Raw genomic sequence first — 8,400 nt, 5'->3', positions numbered from 1 at the left:
CTTACGACCAGTGGAACCCAGACAAGTGTAATCGACATGTCAACACCTATTGGGATTCCTGTTGGTCAGGTTGTGTCATCATGATGCCTACAAAGAGGTCAGGTCTGGCCCCTTTTTCTGGAAGGACGGGATCTTCAACATCAGGGTCCGGGACCCCTGGAACCAGCGATGGGTTGCGGGCTTTATGGGAAAACTGTATTGGAGTGGTTGGAGCTCAATCCCTTCAGGGACCATCTACATCTCCCGGGAATATGTCATGGCCCAGGAGGCCCAAATCCAGGTCTCTAATAGCATCCTACAGGCAGAACAGTCCCTTAAAGGGAAGCTGCCTGATTCCCCCTGGGTAGAAGTCCTGTCTTCTTGGCTCCAACTTATCCAACACACTCTACTATTCTTTAACAAGACCCGCACCCTGCCCAATGTCTCGCACTGCTTTTTACGTGTCTTTCTCCAAAGACCTTTGCTGGCTGCCGTCCCACTCATGACTCCTCCAGGAATCCAAGGACACGGTGAATGTCAGCCTCCCCTGGCTGGCATTCCCCTCTGGGAACCCGAAATTCAATAACCCACCTTGCCCCCGTGGATATGCTATCAGACCAGCTACCCGGTAACTGTGGATGGGTCACTTGGAACTGTACCCAAAACCACACCACAGCCAGTCCCACCAAGGTCAGCCCGGTACCTTCTTTTGGTGCAACAGCACCTTAAGCAACTGCATAAACTCCTCTGACCCCGGACCTTGCTTCGTGGTCACAATAGTTTCCCAACTAGCCTTGTATGGAGAGTTGGAGCTTGCCTAGTTGCTCCATTCATCCAACCCCTGGGCCTGCCTGGCCACCTTTCTCTCTGTCATGTTGGGGGTAAGTATCGCTGCCTCAATAGGCCTAGCTGGGAGGGTGGGGGTTAACTAATCTACTCAGGATTTCAATGACAAACTCTAGATAGCCCTGGAGTCTACTACTGCCTCATTAGCCTCCCTGCAGCGACAAATAACATTGGTAGCCCAAATAGCCCTGCAGAACCGAAAGGCCCTAGACCTTCTTACTGCAGAAAGAGGAGGAATCTTTATGTTCTTTCAAGAAGAATGCTGCTACTACATCAACGAGTCCAGAGTGGTGGAACAGAATGTGCAGACCCTGACTAAGCTGAGTGAAGAATTACGTGCAAGACACTCCTGGGACAACTCTTTTCGGCTGGCTCCAAAGCTCTTTAGCTACTTGGATCCTACCCCTGATAGGGCCCCTAATTCTCATCTGTGCCTTTTTCCCCCTAGCTCCCTGCATCCTCAAATTCTTCCGCTCCCTGCATCCCGGAAATGTCTCGGGTGAGTGTAAACCAGCTCCTGCTCCATCCCTACATCCGCCTTTGCCTGACCCTGGCCTTTAACATTCCCCACCCTCTTCACCCCTGGTCAGCAGGAAGTAGCCAGGACGATTTCGGCGTCCCCTATCACCAAAAGGCCTGGATGTTAGGTCAAGGCAGGGGGGAAGCCCAGAGCCCATGCAAGCATCTGCAAGATAACTGGCTCCTTCCTAGACCGCTGGCCTGAGGCAGGAATTCCACACCTCTCATGCCCTCCCCCCTCCCCTCACTAAACAGCTGTATAAAAGAAGTACCTATGCTGCTTTTTTGGCAAGAACTTCCCTGGCCCACTCTCAGACCAGCAAGTTTTGCCCGGGAGCATAAGATTAAAACCTTCCCCCTTTTAATTGCCTGGATTCTGTCTTGTTTCAGCATCGCAAACCTCTCAAGGACATTGTGTGTAAAGGGAAGAGTCCTTTGGGGAGAGGATCTTGTGTGTAAGGGGAAGAAGGAAGGGGACTGACGTGGGGAAGGTGGGGTGACGAAACTCAAACAGTGGTGGGGGAAGGACCTCAATAAATGACCCAAGGAATATATAGGCCAGGAATCTGGAAAGTGACATTGGAGGATGAAAAGGTGAGAGGAGGGAGTTGTAGCTACTGGTGGAGAAGCTGAGCATTTGTGAAGTAAATATGATTAGAGCTTTTGCCCACATCCACATCCCCACATGCTTCTGCCCAAGTGACAGATGCGGACACACTATTTCAATGTGCTTCAGGTTTAACAGAACCCAAAACTAAAAACTAACAATAACAAAAAATGGTTGTAAAGTAAAGGTAACACCCATAAAACACTTGAACAAAAATTGAACCAATATGACAAAAGAAGTTGCACAATAATTCAGGCCGTTGAGGCAATCCTACTAACATTTTGATGTATTTTCTTTCAGCTTTTTAACATATATGCTACGGCTGTATGAATTTTGTATTCTTTTTATTCTCAAATTCTCTTTTTTTCAATGTTAATATCATTGGAAGATACTTTTTAAAAATTATTTTTGTTACTCCTCACCTGAGGATATTTTCCCATTGCTTTTCAACAGAGTGGAAAGGAGGGAGGGAGAGACAGAGGGAGAGGGGGAGAAAGATATATCACATTGATTTGTTGCTGCCACTCCCCACTCCCCTCTTCCTTCTCAGGCTGGGGAAGGAACCTGCAACCCAAGTAACATGCCTTTGACCTTGACCTTGACCAGGAATCAACTGACCACTGGAGCACACCAGCCAGGGCAGGAAGATACTCTTTTAAACATGTTTTCATGACTATTCCATTGAATAGATGCATTCCAATGCACTGAACCCGGATCTGTGATTTGGACATTCCGGTTGTTTCTTTTTCTGCTGGTAATGAACATCACCAAGATACTTTCAATTCCTGGAATACAGATTCCTCTATTCCAGGGGCTTCCATCATTCCACTCCCTCATTTTAGTCAGGACTCCAGGAAAGCCGGACAGGCTGCCAGATTGAAGCACCTTGGGAACTTCTTTGTGGGTTCCCTGGAGAGCCCCACTCAGCTGCTCCCCTGCAGGGAGGCCCACTGCAGTCTAGGAAGCCTCCTATCCACATGACACTCCTAGTGTCAACTTGTCTTTGCCCTGCCAGGAGGCAGCCACTCAGTGGTAAGGTGGCTGTCCTTTTGAGTGGTTAGAACTCTGCCCTACTCTCTACTCTCTTTTTTTTTTTTAATTTAAATTTTTTTTTTTTTTTTTTACTGATTTCAGAGAGGAAGGGAGAGAGGGAGAGAAACATCAATGAGAGAATCATGGATTGGCTGCCTCCTGCATGTCCCCCACTGGGGATCATGTACCCTGAATGTAAACTGAACTGTGACCTCCTGGTTCATAGGTGGACCCTCAACCACTGAGCCACACATGGACTCCACTTCTCTTCTGCCCATTTTTTAGCTGAGTGGTTTTCAACCAGTCCCTAGGGAGCGTTTTATAAATGTGTGGGCTTTCTTTTTGTAATTGCAGCCTCAGAGGAGGTGCAAAGGCCGCTGGCTCTGGGGTAAGGTGTTCAGGAGCACAGCCCGCACAAGGAAGAACTGCCTCGCCCAGATTCTCAAATGTCCCTGGGCCCGTCTACTCATGTAGGTGAAATCTATGTTTAATTATCTAAGTCTAAAATTTAACACGGTCCCAAAGCCGGTTTTCATTTCCAGTGAACTTTCTAGGAATGGTTACAGCTGTGTGATTTTAGGGAGTGTTGCCACTAGAAGTGCGCAAGGCCCCTCCCCTTTTCCCCCTCTGCTCCCCAGAGCGCACCACCTCTGCCAGTCAGGCCTCAGCCCTCACAGGTCATAATAGCGTGCATGTTATTTTACTACAAATTATGTTTTTTCATCTCCCTTCATGTTACAGACGGGATGCATATGGTTCTCTTAAAGTTGCACATAAACATTTTTCTAAACATTTTTAAAGATTGGAAAGTGCACCCAAAATAAGCTGCTAAAAGGTTATATTATCAATGGATTTCAAATCAGCACAGGGAAGTAGTCACCACAAAATGTTTGTTATGAAAAAGGTTCAAGACTGAGCCCCACCCCCAAAGCCCAGCTCAGGGGCACAGGGCACCTCCCTGCGCAGGACCTCAGAGGCCCGTGCTCCCTGGCTCCAGAGAGGCAGGCCAGTTCCTCCTCCAGAAGCACCAATGGCCCCATGGGACCAAGAAGATGATGCGGGCTCCCGCCCTCTCTGGGAGACTCTTGTCTTGGCCGTTTTAAAAGCCTACTTTGTAATACAGCTTGAAATCTGGTATTGAGATCCCTCCTACTTTACTCTTCTTTCTCAGGATTGCTGTGGCTATTCAGGGTCTTTTATTGTTCCAAATGAACTTTTGGAGAGTTCTTTCTAGGTCAGTGAAATATGCCGTTGGTATTTTAATGGGGAGTGCATTGAACCTATAGATTGCTTTAGGAAGTATGGACATTTTGATGATGTTGATTCTACCTATCCATGAGCATGGTATGTTCTTCCATCTGTTTACATCTTCCTCTATCTCTTTTTTCGGTGTTGTGTAGTTTTCCGCATTACAAAGCCACTGTTCTCAAAACAGCCTGGTACTGGCACAAGAACAGACATATAGATCAATGTAATAGAATCGAGAACCCAGATATCAACCCAAATCACTATGCTCAATTAATATTTGACAAAGGAGGCACGAATATACAATGGAGTCAAGACAGTCTCTTCAATAAATGATGTTGGGAAAACTGGACAGATACATGCAAAAGAATGAAACTAGATCACCAACTTACACCATACACAAAAATAAACTCAAAATGGATATAGGACTTAAACATAAGATGGGAAACCATAAATATACTAGAGGCATCCACAGGCAGCAAAATCTCAGACATATGCCAAAAGAACTTCTTCACTGATACTGCCCCTAGGGCAATGGAAGCTAAAGAGAAAATAAACAAATGGGACTACATCAAAATAAAAAGCTTTTTTACAGCAAAAGAAACCATCAACAAAACAACAAGAAAGCCCACTGTATGGGAGAACATATTTGCAAATGTTATCACTGATAAAGGTTTAATCTCCAACATCTACAGACAGCTTATACAACTAAATAAAAGGAAGATGAATGATCCAATTAAAAAATAGGCAACGGACCTAAACAGAATATTTTCAAAAGAAGACAGAAGGAAGGCTAAGAGGCACATGAAAACATTCTCAAAGTCACTAATTATCCGAGAGATGCAAATCAAAACAACAATGCGGTACCATCTCACACCTGTCAGAGTGGCCAACATCAACAAATCAACAAACGACAAGTGTTGGCGAGGTTGCAGAGAAAAAGGAACCCTCGTGCACTGCTGGTGGGAATGCAAACTGGTGCAACCACTGTGGAGAACAGTATGGAGTTTCCTCAAAAAACTGAAAATGGAACTCCCATTGGACCCAGTAATCCCACTCCTAGGAATATATCCCAAGAAACTAGAAACACCAATCAGAAAGGATATATGCACCCCTATGTTCATAGCAGCACAATCTACAATAGCTAGAATCTGGAAACAGCCTAGGTGCCCGTCAGCAGATGATTGGATCAAAAAACCATGGTACATCTACACAATGGAATACTATGGCTGCCATAAAAAATAAGGAATTCTCATCATTTGTAGCAACCTGGATGGAATTGGAGAATATCATGCTGAGTGAAATAAGCCAGTCAATGAAAGAGAAATACCACATGACCTCTCTCATTTATGGATATTAAAGAACATTATAAACTGATGAACCAAAAGTCAGATATAAAGACAGTAAAGCAACAAGCAGACTGTCAAATTACAGCGGGGAGGGGAGGGAGATCTGGGGGAGATAATAGATCAACCGAAGGACTTGTATACATGCATATAAGTGCAACCAATGGACACAAAACTCTGGGGAGGGAGGGTATGTATGGGAGGGGGGACAATGTTAAAATATGTACACAGATAATAATTTAATAAAAAATATTTTAAAAATAATAATACAAAAAAGCCTTCTACTGTCTCCTTTCTCCCCTAGGCAGCTGCCTCCATCTTCAGCTTCCATTCTGAGCAGCAATGCAGGGCGAATGCCCCTTCTGGTGTGCTCTGGAGGAGCGTTCCCCTAGTGCCTGCTCCAGCTGCTTGGCCCAGACGTCTCCTTCCCTCCCCTCCACCTCCTGAGCCTCCAGGCCCATGCCTCTCTTCACCCAGATCTGAGGGGCCTCCCTTGGTGCCCCGCCCTTCTTCACTGGAGCCTGGCTCCTGGCTCCTACATATTACTCTTTTATTAGATAGGATAAGTATGAAGATAAAGACTCTCTAATAGGTGTAGACTAGTATACTTATCTACAAATTTAATAAGGAGAATTCTTTTTTGTTTAATACATCTGAAAAAAATGCATATACAAAAAAATGAGACATGAGAAAGTATTGGTTCAACACTAATGAGTCTACAAGAATTAGGATTTGGGGAAAGTGGAGAAGATTACCTAAACATTTTTATTTTAAAAAATATATATTTTATTGATTTTTTTACAGAGAGGAACGGATTGGGATAGAGAGCTAGAAACATCGATGAGAGTGGAACATCAACCAGCTGCCTCCTGCACCCTCCCCCACCCACTGGGGTTGTGCCCGCAACCAAGGTACATGCCCTTGACCTTTCAGTCCGCAGGCCAACGCTCTATCCACTGAGCCAAACCGGTTTCGGCTACCTAAACATTTTTAAAGATTGGAAACTGTACTCAAAATAAGCTGCTAAAATCCCTGTTAAATCTTATGAGTTGTTTTAAGATTCTCTCCATGATTTCTATTAAACCAGAGAGCCTCAATTGGCTGCTCTAAGGGTCCTCATGCAAAACAGAAATATGAGGATTTTTTTTTTACTTGTCTAAATAAGAGGACTCTGACATCTGATGTCATTAGTTTCACTGTGCCTTCTCTAATCTCTTGGCTATACTCTGACTGGTTTGGCTCAGGGGATAGAGCATGGGCCTGTGGACTGAAGGGTCCCAGATTCCATTCCAGTCAAGGGCATGTACCTTGGTCTCGGGCACATCCCCAGTAGCCAGTGTGCAGGAGGCAGCTGATCAATGTTGCTCTTTCATCAATGTTTGTAACTCTCTAACCCTCTCCCTTCCTCTCTGTAATAAATAAAAAATATATATTTTAGAAAATCTTTTGGCTATTATTATAGGACATTAACTCCCAACTCAGTCGAAAGCTGGATGTTCTCTCAAAGAGACTGCTATTTCTGAGTCTCAGAACTTGGAACCTTTATTTATGGTTGGCCACTTGGGGCTCATGATCTCAAGCAATGTCTAATCTTTCTGTCGGATTTGACTATTTTGCATTGTCATTTCTAGTTCATGCTCGTGTGGCCTTCATCCATGCCTGTGATTTGAATCTTCATTGCTGTAACTGCTCTGAGACAAAAATCTAGATATAAATGGAGTATCAGATGGTGCCAATTATACTTTGAGGATAACAGGAAAGTGAGTGCAGGGGAAATATATCTTTTGACAATTCAGAGTGACTTTCCACATACATTACTAGGCAGTGACTTTCAGAAAATATCTATTTCTCCACAAACAAAACATGACCAACTGTATTGCTTGAATTCATCACAAAGTTATATTCTCACATTGAACTATTTTACTTAGAGAGTTTGTGTTATACAATGTAGAAAGTTAATTGCATGTAATTGGGTCAGAGAAGGGAATAAGTAAACAGCCAAGACCTGGAACCAGTAAGATAATAAAGTGCCTGAAATGAAATCATGGGACTTTATTTATATATTTTTAACTTTTTAATTGATTTCAGAGAGGAAGGGAGAGGGAGAGAGAGATAGAAACATCAATGATGAGAGAATCATTGATCGGCTGCCTCCTGCATGACCCCAGCAGTCGAGCCTGCAACCCGGGCATGTGTCCTGACCGGGAATAGAAGTGTGACCTCCTGATTCATAGGTTGATGCTCAACCACTATGCCATGCCGAGTGGGCACTGTGGGACTTTAGAATTTTAATGTTGTTTAAAGATGTGGATTGCCTGCTCTAAAAGTAATTGGAGAAAAAAAAAACAATGGGAGAAATGTTAAGTTGGAGTCAAAACTCGAAAGATGAGTCATCCTCATTTCCTACAGAACAAGGTAGAGAAGAACTTTTTCTTCTTTCCAAAATACACAGCTGGAAAAGAGAATTGGGAAAATCTACATAATAATTTTCCTTTCTGCTGTGCTATGGGTATGTCCCATTTGATAGTACCATTGTTCCTTGTTTCATTTTCTTTACAGGTCTTTTGTACATCTCTGATAGTGTAATTTTGGGATTCATCCTTTGCTCTGAAGAGAGCTGGCTTATTTCTGTCAAATGTTATATTAGGACACTAGAATATTTCCTGAGGAAGAATCTTTAGCATCTTGGAAGCAGAAATAGAGAAAAAGCACTGTTATTATCCTCAGCAAATTATTAATGACTACACTAATAAAAAAGGAAATAAGCAAATTGACCATGCCTCTGTGACACCCACCAGCCAATCAGGAGTTAGTATGCAAATTAAC

The 8,400-nt window shown here is 43.8% G+C and overlaps 1 long non-coding RNA gene across 1 annotated transcript; it reads left to right on the top strand.

Moving 5' to 3' along the window:
• Positions 1–749: 749 nt before the first annotated feature.
• On the top strand, positions 750–3,645 carry LOC311614960. The gene is made up of 3 exons (XR_014793723.1): positions 750–860; positions 1,274–1,324; positions 3,338–3,645. It is a non-coding gene; the product is annotated as an uncharacterized lncRNA (long non-coding RNA).
• The last annotated feature ends 4,755 nt before the right edge of the window (positions 3,646–8,400 follow it).

The sequence above is a fragment of the Pipistrellus hanaki genome, assembly GCF_964339955.1.
Source record: "Pipistrellus hanaki genome assembly, chromosome: X".
NCBI lineage: Eukaryota > Metazoa > Chordata > Mammalia > Chiroptera > Vespertilionidae > Pipistrellus > Pipistrellus hanaki.
This window is presented reverse-complemented; position numbering and strand designations above follow the sequence as displayed.